The sequence below is a fragment of the Adelges cooleyi genome, unplaced genomic scaffold (genome assembly GCF_023614345.1).
Source record: "Adelges cooleyi isolate 19-005CV unplaced genomic scaffold, UGA_ACOO_1.1 ACOO_flye_CR_arks_rails_tigmint_CR_PRNA_108, whole genome shotgun sequence".
In the NCBI taxonomy this organism is placed as follows: domain Eukaryota; kingdom Metazoa; phylum Arthropoda; class Insecta; order Hemiptera; family Adelgidae; genus Adelges; species Adelges cooleyi.
In genome coordinates, this window is record NW_026095761.1 from 9,504,155 (window position 1) to 9,517,330 (window position 13,176).

At 30.8% G+C, this 13,176-nt stretch overlaps 1 protein-coding gene across 1 annotated transcript in view; it reads left to right on the forward strand.

The window, feature by feature from the left end:
• LOC126847402 (glutamate receptor ionotropic, NMDA 2B) overlaps positions 1 to 13,176 on the forward strand; it is a 207,444-nt gene that overhangs the window by 42,443 nt on the left and 151,825 nt on the right. The window contains exon 2 of the mRNA XM_050587597.1: positions 1,825 to 1,909. The gene's annotated coding sequence lies outside the window, so the exon portion shown is untranslated. The remainder of the gene's footprint in view (positions 1 to 1,824; positions 1,910 to 13,176) is intronic.

Below are 13,176 nucleotides of genomic sequence, written 5' to 3' on the forward strand. Positions count from 1 at the left end.
CAGAAAACAAATTCATACGATGTATCTATCATGTTTATTTATAAAATATTTAATAGTGCGCAGGCTATGTAATATTTGTAATAAAACGAAAGAATTAGTATTAAATGACCATAGAAATTGCCACAGCTATGAAGTCGACCAACTTAAAAAATGTTAAGATGTTAAGACTGTAGAAGAAGTAAAGAATGTAGAAGTGTGTTCATAATTTTAGGGTTTTTTAAATAAATCGAATAAACGACGGATAAATTAATTGACTAAATTAGTATAAATAAATTGAATTAATGAATAAACAGAGAAAAAAAAATTAGTAAATGAGTTAATTTACCTTATTTACATGCATAACTAAACCCGAATTAGTGGAATGCGCATTACTCTTATCCGTTTTAATAATTCGGTTTGTATGCAAGGATTTAATAAGTAGAAACCGAATTAAAGAATTACCAACCGTGTTTTCATTCATGAACAACTTTATTATTCGATTTATTCGTCATAAATCGAATTAGGTTTCTACTTAGCATTAACTATTGATATGCATTTTTAACTCTACGAGATATTCTTAATCCGATTTTCAAATGCGGAGTTACTAATTCGATCGAAGCCAACCGTTTATATTCGCTAACTCTGGAAGTCAGCTAATTCGGGAACGTAATAATGAATCGAGTAAACTATTAAGTTAATTGAGTATAACAAATAAATAAGTGAAGCATAACACGAAAAATATTTTGCGAAAAACCTCACGCACTTTCTTGGTCGACTACCGGTCCAAAAATATTATCATGTTAAAACTTATTTTTGATCGAAATAGTATAAAATATATTTAAAAACATTTTATAAACAAACAAAGTCAATGTATTTAGATAAATACTATAAAAATAATTTCACTCTAGATAATGGAATTTTTTACTTAAGAAAACGCTTTGGATAATTTTTACAAAAAATATCTTTAGACGAGATAAAAGATTATCATGAATATTTTATTATAATTGTCTAGTCAAGCATCGGCATCTGTAAAACCTTATGCGAATCACCGTGCCCGCTTCTAAACATGATGTACACGATTACATGGTTTTTCAAAGCAAAATCGTACAAGCTTCGTCTTATGGAAACTATTTGAAAGTCGATGTTCTACTTTGGCTGATATTTATTAGTTGTATTACGACTTATTTAGCGGATCGTTCGCGGCGTTATCTCGGGGGACCGATAAACCGGGACAGACCTTTATCGTACTAACCCTGGATAAAAAAATAGGGGTATTATCATAATAAAAACGTGACAGTGCCTCGTAAGCATGCCAAAGGATTTCGAGACAGAGGTGAATTGTTCACTGTAATAACGATAACGATATAGAAATTTTCTCTCTTCTTATATGTTCATCATTCATTCTGGGCAACATTTTTGTTCGTTTGTCGCAGAACATCATAAATGTGTTAACCTGAACTGGCAGAGATAAGTTTATACGGAAACTTATAAATAGTTAGACGGTTTAGATAGCCTCGAGTGATTAAATTGACTGCTATGAAAATCTTCTCCCTAGGAGGAACCAGAGATGACTATACACGGGCTGCTTAAGCTCCATTACTATTAAAACATGTTTTTTGAAAAAATCAGTTTCGCTACATTTCCCATCAGAATGTATGAAAACAAAAGACAACTGAAAAAGCACGGCGATTGTGCGCCAAGCCTTTGTGACTTTTGTTCCATTTAAAACTTACATGTTCATAGGGTAATAAAACCGCGTTCGGTTCACCGCTTTGATTGTAATATGGAAAAAAGAAAATTATAAGACCGCCATCGCTAATATAACAATTTGTTGTTTGTTTTTAGCATACCCAGTCCTAATGACGTATTGATCGCAAATAATACACATAAGAGTCACACGCGGAACCTGAACGTTTTCCAAGTCCGTCTGGTAAGTACAATGCGACTGTTTGATAAAATAACATAAAAAATATCATGCAATAAATGTGACCGAACTCGGTGCCATAAATCACTTTAACTCGGTTATATGAAATACAAAAGCATATAGAATACATGTATATAATTTAATATAGGTGTATTCTATATTACTTTGAGTATATATATATATATATTATATATATATATATATATATATATATCATATAATCACATTTATTTTGTTATAAGAATAATAACAATAATAATGTACATAAATTCCAAATGATATATTATTATGACCTCGGCCATCGACCAAGTTTTTTCTTCAGCAAAACGTCTTGGGGCCTTATATTTTATTCAAATATATTCGTTTGATGGATTTTGATTTTTTTCCCCCGCATATATTTTAAAAATTTCAATTTTGAAATATTATTAAATTCATCTCAATAATATGGTTATAAAATACCCATAAGTATGTTTTGAACACTTTTGTTTTTTGTTTCAATGTTTAATTTATATTTTTGATTTTATATTGCGTCCATGTAGAAATAATCTTAACTTATCACAGCTATGGCTCTGTAAAATTACCGGGTTTTCAAGTGGAGAAAGACAATTTTCCCTTCCACAACCAAGGTAAATAATGGTTATTATGAAATAAATACTTGGAGTTTAATCACGCTCGAAAACGTCTAGACAGACAATTTAATAACCGTAAGGCTGTGTAAATCGGTAAACGAGAGACTTAGCCGGTTTTTTAAATCCAAAAGTATCACTTTAATAATGACAATTGTAATAGTAATCATTTGTTATTTGTCAACAACAACAACAATACAAACATACATTATATTAATGTGATAAATTTATACCTAATAAGCACAGCTTGTAGTAGGACTTTACCTTTAACCAAATATATTGTCGAATAAATAGTTGTATTTTGTAAGTCTTGAAATTCTTTTGTTTTTCATACAAAACACACTACCTAGCACGTTGAAAAAGACGGTATTTTTAAAAGAAAAAGAAATAACCATACATATTATTATCATATATATTATTATTAGCTTTAGAGCCTCTCGCATAACATTTTAATAATAACATTTTTTATGTATATTTTGCACTATATCCAATAAAGTTGACGTTATTCGCTAGGCTTTTTTTTTTATTATTTGTCGCGTACTTTATTATTATTTTTTTTTATATGAAAAGAAGTTGTATTTTTTTGCTAACGCGATTTGCATACATTTCAAACGCAAATTTCTTCTATAATCATATGTATTCTACGCCGACGACGAAGCGACCAACGCTCGTTTTACAATAGAAAATTGCACTAGAGTTGAATATTTTCTCGTTTGCGATTTGAATTCATACTATGGTAACTGCGAAGCTGAAATGCGGAAAGTGTCAAACCGCGAATTGCCTTTTTGAAAACGTCACTGCGCCGATGTTAACGAGTATTACAAAAGAGTTTTTTTTTTGTAGTTTATGTTGTTAACAGTTCTGCTGTCGACCGGACCCGACGGCTTGGGTGTATTTCTGATTTAGTTTTTCGGGTACTTCGGGTTTTAGCATGTTCATCTCTGTCGGTTCAACGCAATCTTTATCGACAATACAATTATCTCGATTTATGAATTCGTTTAATAAATTTGTTGTTTACTCGTTCACTCAATTTATTTACTTGTTTATTCGATTTTTTCGATAGATTTGTTTACCCCCGACAAAGCCTAAAAACATTATTGTACTACTACGTTACTAGCTCAAAATTACTATATTTACTATAATTACTTACAATAGAAAACCGCATTGGAGTTAAATCCTTTATGTTTTTCTTTTTTGGCTCGCTGTTTTAAAAATGTAGGGGAACTTTGTTTTTTTTTTGTTTTTTTAGTGGAATATATTATAGCTTTACGATGGCTCAAATGGTTTTTTCATGAATTAGAGCCCACCGGCGACAGCGAAATATCCCGGTTCGACCGTACCAATAATAATTTTATAAGACAATGTTATTACATTGCCTCGTTTTCGTAATCTATTTTAACATGATAATATTTTAAAACTATGGAGCCGACCATTATGTGTATAAAACAAACTAAAAATGTTTAATTAATTATTCTTAAATTGGTTTTTAGTTCAGCAAATAAAAAAAATGAATTCTACCTATTTGAAATACATTTTAGATAATTATTTACAAGTAGTACACACGATGAAATTACTAACAAATGTGGTTTTTTACAATTTTGGAGACGATTTAAAACATAATTATACGTTCTAGAGAAATTCTAGACCAAATTTATATGAATGGGTTATTGTTTCAAAATCGTATTGTAAGTACGGTGTAATTAATGTACAATTTGTTTATCATATAATCCTACACGTTGTCTTTGGCGTTTGATAAGTACCAACTAAATAAAATAAAATAAGACTCTAATTTTATTGTACAATGTATGTACAATAATATAATCTCGATATATTGTATTGTACTTTAATTGTATTATGTAAAAAAAAAATACAAATTTAATAATTCATTTGTGCGTTATGAGAGTGTGTGCGCCCTTACACGACTTTTAAAAATTGTTTTTTCTCTTTTCCGGTTAGTTTTACAGCTACTTGTTTGCGTTTTTTTTTGCTCGAAATAAGGTTGATTTATTGTTATTAGCAGTTTTATTTCAACGCATTCTGCAGTGTTTCTACTATAAATAACTACAATAGTGTTTATTACATAATATATAAAATATTACTATGGCACACGGCTTGGTTATAAAATAACACACCTATATACTTTACAGGGACAGCAATAACAGTTGATATTGTTTTTTATTCATATCGCCATAATGAATAATAATATTTGCATTATGGCCACACGTTAAACACACGTGGTATGTGTACAATTTATCAATTATACATTTAACTTCAAATTTTTAACAATAGGTAAGTATTTAATTTGAATAGTTGTAAATAGAACCAATTAATGAAATTATAAAAAGGATTTGTGATGTTTGCTTATTTCGTGAATTGTGTATATTAAGGTCTAAAAATTCGACTAAATGTAATGTGTTCCTCCTATACATAACGTGTAACGCATGGTTGCCTTTACAAGGATTTTGAACGAAATTTAATGTTCGAACAGAGTCACATCGAAGCGTTTTTATCTGGTAGTGATTTCATCGAGTTATAATAATTCCCAAAGTTTTGTCACTATGTGCCCGACACTACTGTGCTGGCTTTTTCTCTTATCTTTTATCGTTTCGTTACTTGTTTAATAGCTGTCGCTTTGAAGAAAACAAAAACTGAAACAAAAGTTTTCGTATTTGATAGTGCAGTGAAAAACGTAATCGAAACCTATTTCGGAGCACGTGCCGACTACGATTGATCCTCTAGTCTTAACCCCGAACAAAGTGCTCGAATGGGTATTGATGGTGTAGATGAGTTATACAGGGTGAGTGGTCAACTATAGTCCAGTCAATAACTTTAATATTAGACATTTTTAAATTGTCCTTTATCATACTTGTATAATTATTATTTTGCGAACTAGCTACTAGAAAAGAATAATTTGAAATACAACTTAATCTGATATAACGAGTATCAGAGCTGGTGTTGCACAGAGAGGCATTTTCTCTTCCGTTCTATACAACATGTATGCTTCTTGTTAGGTTATAATACAAATAAACAAGCGCAGATCCTTTGATAACTTCCACCGAACTACAGAACCATCTTTCTCTTATGGAAGATTGGTATAAAACGTGGCGGTTTAAAGTCAATTAAACCGAATCCCTCCTTAGCGCATTGTCCGGATGTAACTCTCTATGGCACCCAAATTCCAACAACCCCGTCTATAAAATATCTCGGGCTGACACTCGACCGTCGACTCAACTGCGGTCACCATATCCAGGCCAAAGACTTCGACTAAACTCCCGCCTACGTACGTTATGAACACTACTTATTCGTTAATAAGTAGTGTTTATGTTATGTATATTGTTGTATACACACAAGCTTAAATATTAAATTACTCATGTAAAAATATTTTTTTAAACCGATCTGCACCTACGGCCTCCATTTATTGGAGAATTCTAAAATCAAAAAAAGTCTTTCAAAATATAACCCTGCTACATAAATAAAAACAAACACAGGAGGTACCATCAATGGGTGGCTGTTTTCATCGAGGTGCTTGTGTTTCTTTTTTTTTTGTTTGTATTTTTCTCTCAGCTTATACTCATATTGTACCTAGAGGTACTGACTGGGTCATAGTTAACCAATCACCCTGTACACACAGAGTTCCGGCCGTACACGCCTTCTTCGTCTCTCTTATCCCGGGCCAATAAACACGTACGAAAACAGCGCGTGCCTTTCGTGTACAATATATAATAATATATTTATTGTAACCCGATCTCGTCGTCTGTCGCTTCCCGTATAGCTTCCACGGTGAACGGATTGTTCGGCATCCGGAAGGTCGATTTAACAACTCCGAATCGCGGCCACCTACAAAACGGAAACGGCGCATTATGCATGAGCATGGGGTAAAGGAGACAACGCCGGACCGGACAGACGCACCGGAATAGCGTTAAAAAAGTGTGCAGGGTCGAATGGCGGTACGGGTGTAAAAAACGAGTCATCGATCATTCAAGGGAAGTCCCGGGCGTTGACCGATCTCTCAGACTCGACAGCGGTAATATTAGGCTTTCTGGGATAGAAATTAAAAAAAAATAAAACCAACATTATTCGAAGAAATTGACAGTAAAACAAAAAAAAAATCTTATTAAAAAAAAGCTTTTGTCCAAATATTTAGATGGTAATAAAATGATTAAATCCCTATATATTCGTAGAGCGATGCGTTAAGGATAAAAAAAATAATAACAATAAAAATAAATTATTAGGATTGTAAATAATAATAAATTTGACGGGAAAAATCCGTCAATTTTATTTTTACCCATGGCCTACGGCCACGGTACCGACCTTTCGCCCCGGCAGGATGGTCTTCCTATTACTTTTACCCACTTCACATGTTTTCATCGACGATATATAATATTTTCACGTCCCGATCACGTTCACGTGTGGTCCTGATATAGATATATGGCTCGTGTATGGTGTACCTACTATGGCAGAGCGAACCGGCACCGGGGGCTGATGATTTATGAATGGCATGCCAGATAACCGCAGCTCATACGCCTTTAGCGTGCAAACGATTGGCCTGCTTGTGTATGTATTACTCGAGTGGTATAGTCTGCGGGTTGTTCTTAATAATAATAATACCCAATAATAACAATATCGATTAAGACGATCGAGATAATTATTAATTCGACGTCGCAGAGTGGTCCCTATTAAAATTCAGGATGGCAAAAGTAATCTAAGTCCACATAACCTTTGGTTTGGTTTGATTGATTAACTATGACCCAGTCAATATGTAAGCGGATATTAACTTTAACGGGTAATAGTTAGTCAATTTTGATTTATTTTTCAATAATATAACCTCACGCATCTTAATACATAAGACTTTGGTACCTGAACTTAAGGTTTTGAAACGGTAACGCCTTTTTATTTTATTAACGTTTAACATTTTAAATTAGGAATAAATTTCTGCAAATTTTGACTAAAAGAAATAAACCTCATGTCTTTTAAGATATTTACCGGGTTATCGTTAATCAATTACTCTGCGTGTATTGCAGTAATAAGAAATAAGATAAACTGGTTTATTTTATCTGACATATATTGCTGTTTAACCATAAAGTAGTATTATTTTATGTTTATTTAAAACAAATGTATGATACTAATTATAATAATAATAATAATATTGTGCGCTTAAAAAGTAATTGCGACCACTGTGGATTGGTAAAAATGATTTTGTAACCGAAGATGGTTAAAAAAAAAATTAAAGTGAATTTACCTATCTGGTCGTCATCATTCACACTGCATATTATGATAAGTTGAGTTATATTTTTCACAAACATTATATTATATATTTCAGTATAGCCCGACATCATATCAACATGCCGGGCACGTTACAAACGAAATATATCTCGCATACAACGGTTCACGGTCTGACGCTCTGCCAAGTATAAAAACCGAATAAGATTTTTTTCTCACAACACATTTTCCATTTTGGATAACATTTTGGTAGGTAGTAAAAAACCGGGAGGACAAAATATGTGTTTTTTTTACAAATACTGTTATGTATCCTTTTTTTTTAATAATTGCAAATTTAACTTTCCAAATCTTACTTACCATTTAAAAAATTTAAGTACATAGAGTCTTCACACATAAGGAATTGGGGATTATTATTTTGGAAAATATACCAAAATTGATTGAACTATCAACTATAAAAATATAAAATTTAAAAAAGAACGATATCTTCTAAGGTATTGGCCGTAGTTACCCATCACTCTGTATATATAATGCAAATACTTAACGACTGTATTCGTAACGTATCGACTGTACTTCGATGGGGGTTATTTAAATTAAAAATAAGTAAAAAAAAAAAATAAATAAGATGGAAATACGGTAGATCGTTTAACCGTTGGGAACGCACACAAAAGGGTCGGCTAACGACCACAACATAAATCGGTCCAGACGCGAAAATGATACCCCAAAAAAAAAAAGCTACCAACATAGTTTTACAATAAGAATTCCTAATACCGTTGCTAACAACTCGTAGACGGTTTAATGTTTGTGGTGAAACTCTAGATTTTTTTTTTGCGCATCTTCGCCACAGTCGACGAGCAATAGTATATTATTACTTTCAATGCGTACAACGAAACAGCGTCAATCTTGTAAACATTTTTCATGGAAAGTCCAAAGTTTTTCCAACGACGATTCTTTTATAACTTTTATAGTGCACGAGACTGGAATATATTTTCTATTTCATAAAAGTTGTTCAGAATATTTGAAGTCAACTTCACGCTGACGAAATGTAAGTGTCCGCAAAGACTCATATATGGGCATAATATGACATAAACAAATGTTTTAACAAAATTGCAATTTAGTAGTTTTTCTTTTTAAAAACACTTTTGTTCATGTCATTTTAAAAAATTATAAATATTTACTTTTTTTAGTAATGTCTAGGCTCAAACGACTTTGAAACTTAAACGATTACGTGTATAATCCTGAGTAACTTAATTAAATTTTTAATATTGTTATTTTTTTGTATTGTAGCATTTTAACGCGATTTTCTTTATTAATACACCGTTGTAAAAGTTTATTAATAACAAATGGTCAACATATTATACAAATCACAGTGTAGTTAAAGAGGTGGTATTAATATAAAAATAAAACTTTTTGAATTTGACTATTTCCAGTAGTAATTTTGTTTTATTTGACATTTTAAAAGAAATCCGTTCCTATTGATTTGATAAAATGTTCACAGATACCTTTTCCGTACGTTTTAATATAAAATAAAACGTACCCAACGAAGGAAATTGTAACAATGTTCAACGTTATACCTGTGCCCATGTTTCGAGTGCATTATTTATTAGTTTTTTGACATATTTTATTACGGACCGGAACGTTAGGTCTGTCTCTTGACTGGTTTATGACAAACAACAACGTTTCAATCTGACGGAAATCTGTGTAAAAATCAAGTTTTGCATATATTCTGTCGGGCAGTAGCCCATAAATAATTTCCCTCGCCATAGTTTTTACAACAAAGCTTTTTGGAAATCCATTTGACACTTTTATTTTCAATCGAACAAACAACCGGGAATATTGTTTTTCTTCAACGACTTATTGCAATATAAACTCACCGGAACCACTAGAGTTAATATACCTATCATAATTAAAATGTCATGTATGTTAAATTAAAGTAGAATTTTTAGATATAATTTATACTCGCGAAAAAAATAGGCAATTTTAATAACGACTAGACGTGCTAGAAAAATCCTGAGAACAAAATTGGAAATAAGTAAAAAAAAAAATTGATATATTTCGATATACTATACGGCATACCTTCTTTAAACGACCGGTAACATGTTAAATTACATAATTTAAAATAATAAAACTTGATAGGTTTTTATACTAAGCTATGAAGAAGTACGTTGAAATTTAATTGACTATTTTAATTTTATGCGGTTGCCTTAAATGGGATAAACTAAAAATTATATAAAGGAATTATACGGTCACGCGATAAAATTAGCGTATATAATATGAGATTATAAAACTTTAATAAAAAAAAAATGTGAACCGGATTTAATCTCTGGAAAAAAACAAGTTATTAAACCGGGCGGCAAAATATATATTTTTTTTTGTATGAAAATACTTTGTTTAATTAAAACGTCCGTTCTAGCCAACAGAATGAAAATTACTAGTGAAGATATAGATATAGATGTCTTGCGCAAATTAGATTCTATATTACTTGTGATTGGGTCATTCTAATCTATAGTTATAATCAATTTTTCTGTCTTCGAGTAACGTTTTTATTGCATTCAAGACATATCCGTTTATCACATTTTGGTTTTTTACTAATTTTAGAAATTTCACCTGAAAGTCAAAACCTTAAAAACTGAAAATTAGACTTTATCAAGTTTGGCTATCTTATTTTATTCTCTTTAAAAATGTTACTTCGACAGTTTGAATCATTTAAAACGATATTTTCGTTTTACATAATGTGTTAATGTTATATAGAAAAAACAATTTTAAGCAAATTGCCATTACTTGAAGAACATTATGATTACAATTTACAAATATGGTTTGTTTGCGGTTTATGGTTTGTTACTAATATTACTAATAAAAATGCGGTGTGTAAAGTGTTATAAAATAATATTTACAATACTAAAATATTTCAATGGATAAATTGCACGTCATGTCAAGCCTATATTGACTCAAGAACATTATTTATGTACGTTCTTTTGTGCTTTCTTGATTTTTGAATATGAAAAGGTGATTTTCTTTTTGTGATTTTAATTTTTTACATTTTCTGATATATAGAGTTGCTACATGAAGAAATCGGTATAGTGGTTTAAAGGATATTGTGGGCGTAGTCACAAAATACATTTTAAAATAAATATAATTTAAAAAACAATACCTTCTTAGTGACGGATCGAAGCTAAAATTAAAAAAATTAAATTAAATTCATTTCAATTGACTATTTAAGCAAATCAAATAAAGATGGAAATTTACAAATACCAACAGTTTTTTGCGTATTACAACCAAAAGATATATTTCCAAAAAATATTTATTTTATTTATAATTATTGTGCTATAGATCCGGCTTAAAATAATTCGTACAAAATAATCCAATGAAAAAATAAGTCTACGTAAAAACTTCGTCCAAAGTTTGAAAATAAAGTTCCAAACTTTTAACTTTTGCCATTATTTTTATTATTTTAATATTTTTCGTTTTGGAGATTGATTAATTTTTTATACAAGAGCCTAATAATTAAAATGTGCCATTAATTTCGTAGTTAAAAAACATACCTACTTTTTGTGAGAATACAAGTAAAATTTATCATAAAAAATGTTAAGAGAACAATATCTTCTTTGATAATTTTATGCACTCTAATTGATTAATACGAAATTGTTCAATTTATGTATAACAGACTATATTTACATTGTACATAACTTGTAAAAACAACTGCCTTTATTAAGATAAACCCAGTCGACAACATTTCCTAAAATACCTATTACGGAAATTTTGACAACAGTCAACAAAAACATGGAAGCCCTAATGTTTTAATCAACATCGTTTCCTGAATGTTATCGTCAACAAGCCGAGCAGCAAATTATATTATAATTTATAATAATATATACACAGTGTTATTACCGTGCACATGTCATGTAAATATTGTTGACGTTACCTGTGTATAGTTCTAAATTAAATAATGTAATGAGAATTCAAACAAATGATAATATACGATTTTTAAAAATTAAAGAATTTTAAACTTGTTATTTAGTTTACTCTTAAATGGTTTAAACCCTTTAAACGGAAGTAGGAACACGAGCGAGCCAGCCAGTGTAGCGCTCTAGGCTGCCCGCTAATTAGTAAAAAATAGGCTTACAATATTATTCGATTAACATTACTAGTATTTGTTTTCTGGTATAGTTTTCTTTGGCCCAACGGAAATAGATTTAGTCAATTTTGGCCGGTGCCCATTCAAAACTACATTATTTGCCAGGTAAAAATGTTAATTGGCTCTTTAAAATGTAGGAGTTATATTTTGTTTTATTTTCGACGAGACGGGAGATAAGTGAATCCCGTTGTTGTAGTAAAACTTCTTTTAAGATTTCAACGTGGTGGAAAACTGTTATATTGCATACCGCTGTGCAATTTAGTTAACAGTAATGGAAATAAGAAACCGATATCCAGACCCGGTTTGGTTATTTACCGGCCAAATTTTCAGGCTTTTTTCGAGGGTTTGTGTATTTAAACATAATTTATTGTCTGGCGGTTAGCGCCTTCCACAGCAACACCAGCCGATTTATGGAAATACATTTATAAATTACCAGTCTAAATGGTTCCAAAAGCCTAAAGAAAAATGTATATATTTGTTTTTGTATTTATATACATTTATACAAAAGGAAAATGGTAATAAGTTTAACGCCTGCATGACGGTCGATTTGCAAACTATTTCTTACCGACTTGCAATAAAACGTCGTTCGTATTTCATTGGAATGTCAGTTTCATTGGAATTTTTAACACACAATCACAGTACACAAAGAAAATACTAATAAAATCCTTATTTTTTAATAGTCGAGTTATTTCCAAATTGTTATGGGGTGGAAAGCTTTTCTTTATTTTCCTTCTTCAAGGGAAGTTTTAGGACAGACGATCCAAAAATTGGATTAAAGGTAGACCCAGGTGGGGCTATAACATCTACGGTTTTCTTAAAAATCTATAGAGGTTTATTTATTTTTTGGTTCGTCAGATCGATACCTACTATGTCTAAAAAAATTTAATTATTTTCTCCGTTCCATGTAAAAAACATTTAATCTGGGATATGTTATATCTTATCTTTATTTCTAATCTCTTATCTCTAACTGACAGTGAAAATATATCGGAAAAATGACAACATGAAATTTCTTGCATCCAGCCCAATAACATATTTATGTTAAAATATTCTATACAATCTTGGATCTAAATCGGCTATTTTTAAGAAAGTTATGGCACAAAAAACGTTGATTTAAGTTGAATAATAATAATATTTTATCCATTTCTTGGATGTTTTTCTCGATTTTGAAGGAGACAGGCTGAACATAAAAAAATGTTTCGCCCAATAAAATGCCTTTCTGATCCATAGCCATGCTACAAAAGGAATTGATTCAGTGGTTTATAAAAATAGCGCGAGACAAAAAAAAATTAAAACCA